This window comes from Eschscholzia californica, unplaced genomic scaffold (genome assembly GCF_041429995.1).
Source record: "Eschscholzia californica isolate CP2 unplaced genomic scaffold, dmEscCali1.0.p SCAF_188, whole genome shotgun sequence".
NCBI lineage: Eukaryota > Viridiplantae > Streptophyta > Magnoliopsida > Ranunculales > Papaveraceae > Eschscholzia > Eschscholzia californica.
The window spans coordinates 20001-27500 of NW_028238296.1; the positions used below are offsets into that span (position 1 = coordinate 20001).

The 7500-nt window shown below is 37.3% G+C and overlaps 1 protein-coding gene and 1 long non-coding RNA gene across 2 annotated transcripts in view; one reads left to right on the forward strand and one right to left on the reverse strand.

Moving 5' to 3' along the window:
- Window positions 1-7074: 7074 nt before the first annotated feature.
- The window catches only part of LOC147560857 (photosystem II CP47 reaction center protein), a 4375-nt gene continuing 3949 nt past the window's right edge, over window positions 7075-7500 (reverse strand). Inside the window, exon 2 of the mRNA XM_086657458.1 lies at window positions 7075-7500. This exon is cut by the window's right edge and continues 422 nt beyond it. The gene's annotated coding sequence lies outside the window, so the exon portion shown is untranslated.
- LOC147560858 (uncharacterized) overlaps window positions 7177-7500 on the forward strand; it is a 2651-nt gene continuing 2327 nt past the window's right edge. Inside the window, exon 1 of the long non-coding RNA XR_015233331.1 lies at window positions 7177-7500. This exon is cut by the window's right edge and continues 1796 nt beyond it. This is a non-coding gene — a long non-coding RNA (uncharacterized LOC147560858).

The following is a 7500-nucleotide window of genomic DNA, read 5'->3' on the forward strand; positions in this document are numbered from 1 at the left end:
CAAGAATATTATATATGGTTAAGAAAATATGGATGGGTATATATTGATAAATATACAGATGTTAGAGAGAGGTATCTATGTATGAAAGAGCACGATAGACTGCTATTAGAGGAGAAATGGGCTAATGATGTTATAGAGAGGTATCGATGTATGATAGAGCAGAAGGGACTGAAATGGGCTAATGGAGAAAGCGAGGATGTATGGGACAAAAAATAAATCCACTTGGTTTCAGACTTGGTACAACCCAAAGGCATCATTCCCTTTGGTTTGCACAACCAAAAAATTATTCCGACGGCCTCCAGGAAGATAAAAAAATACGGGATTGTATCAAGAATTATGTACAAAAAAATATGAGACTATCTTCGGGTGTCGAGGGAATTGCACGTATAGAGATTCAAAAAAGGATCGATCTGATCCAGGTCATAATCTATATGGGATTCCCAAAATGGTTAATAGAGGGTAAACCACGAGGAATCGAAGAATTACAGATCAATGTACAAAAAGGGTTTAATTCTGTGAACCGAAAACTCAACATTGCTATCACAAGAATTGCAAAACCTTATGGGCACCCTAATATTCTTGCAGAATTTATAGCCGGACAATTAAAAAATAGAGTTTCATTTCGAAAGGCAATGAAAAAAGCTATTGAATTAACTGAGCAAGCAGATACAAAAGGAATTCAAGTACAAATTGCAGGACGTCTCGACGGAAAAGAAATTGCACGCACCGAATGGATCCGAGAAGGTAGGGTTCCCCTACAAACCATTCGAGCTAAAATTGATTATTGTTCGTATACAGTTCGAACTATTTATGGGGTATTAGGCATCAAAATTTGGATATTTGCAGACGCGGAATAATAGTCCCTTCTTTTACTTTGACTTTCCGTTCTATCCAGCGGTGGACCAAAAAAAATGACAAACTCTTTCATTCTTTTTCCATTCAATCAACAATGATCAATTCCAATTCTTATAATTCTTAATTCTATTCTTTTAATTCTATAGGGTTGAATAAAAATTCGATTGACCCTTTTTTGGTATAATTGCTATGCTTAGTGTGTGACTCGTCGGTTTTTATTTAGGTTTAGGTTAAGATTAAAAAACAACGGACAGCCCTATGAACTAATAACCAGCTCATTTCTTCGTATTATCTGGATCCAAAGAAGCAGTCACTATATGATGTATCGATCATATCGTTGGAGCAACTGAAATCTTTTTACATAAAATAAAAATAAATCTGATTATGGGTTGTTAAGCGAAAAAAAAAAAGAAAAGGATGTGGATAAATGGAAGGGTGAGAGAAAGAGAGAAAGAGAATATCAATGATATATGATTCCAATATGTATGGTCTATGAATTATCTCATACAAAGGCAGTGTAATAAAGCATCACTATGGATTGGATTCGGCCATAATTATAATTACATAATTAAATGAATCCGGTTCATAGGAAAAATAATAAAGAGCATCGAGTCAATAAAGACTGAGTAGATTGACTCAGGAATAACAAATTTAATTAGGAGCTCCATTGCAGAGTTCAGGCCTAGCCATTAATCAAGAAGTGATGGGAACGACGGAACCTGTGACTGCAGAAGATTCTATTGAAAACGAATCCTAATGATTCATTGGGTGGGATGGCGGAAAGAACCAGGAATCAATTCATTTAGAGGTCATGGGCTGACCTGACCCTACGTATGAAAGAGATATTGAAAGAGTCCATATTCGCCCGCGAAAGCCTTATTGGATTGCTAAGTTTTGAGGGATTCAATAAGGGTCAAAATAAAGATTCGTTATAGTTCTAAAAAATCGATTTTCATAAAAATATATGTCTAGTTGTATATAAATCCAAGACATTAAAATTTTTACGTGACAGATTCGATCTCAAAAAATCCCATGATTCAGTGTATTATTAATTCACTACATATTTGTAATAGTAATGAATCGTTTCATTCGCGAGGAGCTGGATGAGAAGAAACTCTCATGTCCGGTTCTGCAGTAGAGATGGCATTGAGAAACAACCATCAACTATAACCCCAAAAGAACCAGATTCCGTAAACAACATAGAGGAAGAATGAAGGGAATATCTTATCGAGGCAATCATATTAGTTTCGGTAGATATGCTCTTCAGGCACTTGAACCCGCTTGGATCACATCTAGACAAATAGAAGCAGGGAGACGAGCAATGACACGATATGCGCGTCGTGGTGGAAAAATATGGGTACGTCTATTTCCAGACAAGCCTGTTACAGTAAGACCTACGGAAACGCGTATGGGTTCGGGGAAAGGATCTCCCGAATATTGGGTATCGGTCGTTAAACCGGGTCGAATACTTTATGAAATGGGTGGAGTATCAGAAATTGTAGCCAGAGAAGCTATTTCAATCGCTGCGTCCAAAATGCCTATACGAACCCAATTCCTTATTGCGGAATAGGGATGTGCAACCAAAGGAAAGGGGTTTTTGTGATAAAAAACAACCGCAGATTTTTGTTTCTGGACAAACAATATTTCTTTTTTTCCTTTGCCCTTTCTTTGCATTGAAAGAAAAGATAAAAAAAAAATGATATGATTCAACCTCAGACCCATTTAAATGTAGCGGACAACAGCGGGGCTCGAGAATTGATGTGTATTCGAATCATAGGAGCTAGTAATCGCCGTTATGCTCATATTGGTGACGTTATTGTTGCTGTAATCAAAGAAGCAGTGCCCAATATGCCTCTAGAAAGATCAGAGGTGATCAGAGCTGTAATTGTACGTACATGTAAAGAACTTAAACGTGACAACGGTATGATAATACGATATGATGACAATGCTGCAGTTGTCATTGATCAAGAAGGAAATCCAAAAGGAACTCGAGTTTTTGGTGCGATAGCTCGGGAATTGAGACAGTTGAATTTTACTAAAATAGTCTCATTAGCCCCCGAGGTATTATAAATACTAATAGACGAGACCATAATATAGTAGGTCTCGGAAATAGATTAAATTAATTTAGTAGATTGTGTATCACGTATATCCCTTAAGAATTCATAAAAAAAAAAAAGAGCATGTTGATTATATCAAAACTCGGAGGCACCGATAATTATAGTTCATCATGGGTAGGGACACTATTGCCGACATAATAACTTCTATACGAAATGCTGACATGGATAAAAAAGGAACGGTTCGAATAGCATCTACTAATATCACCGAAAGCATTGTGAAAATACTTCTACGAGAAGGCTTTATCGAAAACGTGAGAAAACATCGAGAAAGCAACAAATATTTTTTGGTTTCAACCCTGCGACATAGAAGAAATAGAAAAGGACCATATAGAACTATTTTAAAACGTATCAGCCGGCCCGGTCTACGAATCTATTCTAACTATCAACGAATCCCTAGGATTTTAGGAGGAATGGGGATTGTAATTCTTTCTACTTCTCGAGGTATAATGACAGACCGAGAGGCTCGACTAGAAGGAATCGGAGGAGAAATTTTGTGTTATATATGGTGACCCTTCTAGTATCCGAATTGACTCGGTAACTTCCTATTTGTGAAAAAAAATAAATAAAAAAAAAGAGGAAGGGCTGGTTGTCTAATATCACTCCTCCTCCATTAGTTGATACTTCAAGGGGGTTACCTGGAATGAAAGAACAAAAATTGACTCATGAAGGTTTAATTACTGAATCACTTCCCAATGGTATGTTCCGGGTTCGTTTAGATAATGAAGATCTGATTCTAGGTTATGTCTCAGGAAAGATCCGACGTAGTTTTATACGGATACTACCAGGAGATAGAGTCAAAATCGAAGTAAGTCGTTATGATTCAACCCGGGGACGTATAATTTATAGACTCCGCAACAAAGATTCGAATGATTAGGTGTCTTTTTCAACATGACTTTCGTGGGGATACAACTCGAGGTTCAAAATTTCAAGAGACTTATTTTCTTCCAAGGAGTAGATTCGGAATTAAGGTAAGGAATGACAAATATGAAAATAAGGGCCTCCGTTCGTAAAATTTGTGAAAAATGTCGACTGATCCGTAGGCGGGGACGAATTATAGTAATTTGTTCCAACCCGAGACATAAACAGAGACAAGGATAATCCTTTTAAAAAAGGACTCGCTAAAGGACCAAATGTACAAATTAAATAAAGGATCTGTTTTAACCTGAAATGGATATATCCGTATATCTCTGACTCATATTTATGATGATAAAATATGGCAAAACCTATACCAAGAGGTGGTTCACGTAGGAATGGGCGTATTGGTTCACGTAAGAATGGACGTAGAATACCAAAAGGTGTTATTCATGTTCAAGCAAGTTTCAACAATACCATTGTAACGGTTACAGATGTACGGGGTCGGGTAGTTTCTTGGTCCTCCGCCGGGACGTGTGGATTCAGGGGCACAAGAAGAGGGACACCGTTTGCTGCTCAAACCGCGGCAGGAAATGCTATTCGTACAGTAGTAGATCAGGGTATGCAACGAGCAGAAGTCATGATAAAAGGTCCTGGTCTCGGAAGAGATGCAGCATTACGAGCCATTCGTAGAAGTGGTATACTCTTAAGTTTTGTACGGGACGTAACCCCTATGCCACATAATGGATGTAGACCCCCTAAAAAAAGACGTGTGTAGAAATAAGAATTGAACAGATTTCAAGAGAAATAAATGATTCAATGATCTGATCAAATAACTATGCTTCGAGAGGAAGTAGCAGTATCTACTCGGACACTACAGTGGAAGTGTGTTGAATCAAGAGCAGACAGTAAGCGCCTTTATTATGGCCGTTTTATTCTGTCTCCGCTTATGAGAGGTCAAGCCGATACAATAGGCATCGCGATGCGAAGGGCTTTGCTTGGAGAAATAGAAGGAACATGTATCACACGTGCAAAATCTGAGAAGATACCACATGAATATTCTACCATAGTAGGTATTGAAGAATCCGTACATGAAATTTTAATGAATTTGAAAGAAATTGTATTGAGAAGTAATCTGTATGGAACTCACGACGCATCCATTTGCGTCAAGGGTCCTGGATACGTAACTGCTCAAGACATCATCTCACCGCCTTCTGTGGAAATCGTTGATACTACACAGCATATAGCTAGCCTAACGGAACCTATCGATTTGTGTATTGGATTACAAATCGAAAGGAATCGCGGATATCGTATGAAAACACCAAATAACGCCCAAGGTGAAAGTTTTCCTATAGATGCTGTATTCATGCCTGTTCGAAATGCGAATCATAGTATTCATTCTTATGGGAATGGAAATGAAAAACAAGAAATACTTTTTCTAGAAATCTGGACGAATGGAAGTTTAACTCCTAAAGAAGCACTTCACGAAGCCTCCCGTAATTTGATTGATTTATTTATACCTTTTCTACATGCGGAAGAGCAGGACATACATTTAGAGGACAATCAAAACAGGGTTACTATACCCTTTTTTACCTTTCATGATAGATTGGATAAACTAAGGAAAAACAAAAAAGAAATAGCATTGAAATGTATTTTTATTGACCAATCAGAATTGCCTCCCAGGATCTATAATTGCCTCAAAAGGTCCAATATATATACATTATTGGACCTTTTGAATAAGAGTCAAGAAGATCTTATGAAAATTGAGCATTTTCGCATAGAAGAGGTAAAACAGATATTAGACATTCTACAAAAGCATTTCGCAATTAATTTACCGAAGAATCAGTTTTCATTTTTAAATACATTGGAATGATTTCTTCTTTTTTTTATAAAAAAAGAAGAAAATGAAATTGGTTTTGAATCTTCAGCACGATCCGTATATTCGGGATAGATCTAGAATTCCATTGAATAGATGTATCTAGGGAATAGTCGCTTCAAAGTGAATCCTCCCTAGATACATACGTCGTGGTTTTTTATTTCTATTTCACGGTTGAGTTAATTTGAAAAAGACCTAAAGTTAGAGATTTATCAATAGGTAATGTTGCTCCAATACCCAACCAAAGGGCTACTGCGGTACCAATCAAAAAGACGGTTGTAGCTACTGGACGACGAAATGGGTTTTGGAATTTATTAACATTCTCCAAAAAGGGTACTGTCAATAATCCCGCTGGTACTGAAACCATTAAAAGAACCCCCAATAACTTATTTGGTACTGTACGGAGTATTTGAAATACGGGAAAGAAATACCATTCGGGTAATATTTCCAAAGGAGTTGCAAATGGATCCGCAGGTTCGCCAATCATTGACGGTTCTAGAACTGCTAAACCTACATTACATGCAATAGTACCTAGAATTACTACTGGAAAAATATATAAAAGATCGTTGGGCCATGCGGGTTCTCCATAATAATTATGACCCATTCCTTTCGCCAATTTAGCTCTTAATACAGGATCATTCAAGTCAGGTTTCTTTGTTATTGGGATAGGCGAATTCGTATGGATCCATCCCCCGAAGGAACCGGACATGATAATTTTTCATCATCCGGCTCGAGCAAGAATCACAGGAATCAAATAGATCCATAGAAAATCTATATGTCAGCCATACCCACACATATATGACTCTATGTAAGAAAAGATTTACCGGATACAATTTTCCGGAGTTGCAACTACGCATTGCAAAGAATTTAGTTCTTACAGGTAAATGCTCAATACCCAAGTAGGCTTACAAATTTGATCATGATCAAATGCATTTTGGGTCGTCTCATACCTTGCGATTGTGTTTCGCCCCAACATCTCTCGAGTCTTCTTACATACAACATACAAAGGATTTACTTGTTACTAATATAGTCTAGCCTCTATTCTTCTTTAGATCCCTTGTTTCACTCCGATAGTATCATAGATCGTAATCGATGCAAAGGAAATGAATGCATTTCCATACTATTAAGTAAGTGGAATAGATAGAACATAATCTGGATCTTGCCACATCACTTATTCTACTGGATCTTACGGAGCCTGTTGATGCACGACATGATTCGGCTCTGATCATAGAAAAAATTCTCCTCGAGCGAACCAGCCTATCCTCGGTATGGGGCTTACGTGGTGGTTGGAACAGAGACACATTTGGTTGTAAATTCCAATGTGGCGGATAAAATCATATATCTGCACGGGCCAATCAATAGTTCAAGTCACACACTCCCATAATCCATTTTCTCTTCGGAGAATCCACTTCAACTATTCATATCAAATAAATAATATAATATTGCGAAGTTGAAGGTAAATATCCAAATAAATGTCTTATTTTTTTTTTTTTTATAATCCATATTTCTAGCAATGAAATACTATTGTTCCTCCCCAAAATGATATATGATTGATTACAAATATCTATGATCTGTCTTCTCTATAAAGGACCAGAAATACCTTGCTTGCGTATCATTGGGAAATGCATTAACATAAATACGGCAGTAAGCAGAGGTAATACAAAAGTGTGTAAACTATAAAAACGAGTCAAGGTAGATTGACCCACACTAGCACTTCCGCGTAATAACTCGACCAAGGGTGATCCTATTACAGGAATAGCGTCAGGTACGCCTGTCACGATTTTTACTGCCCAATAACCA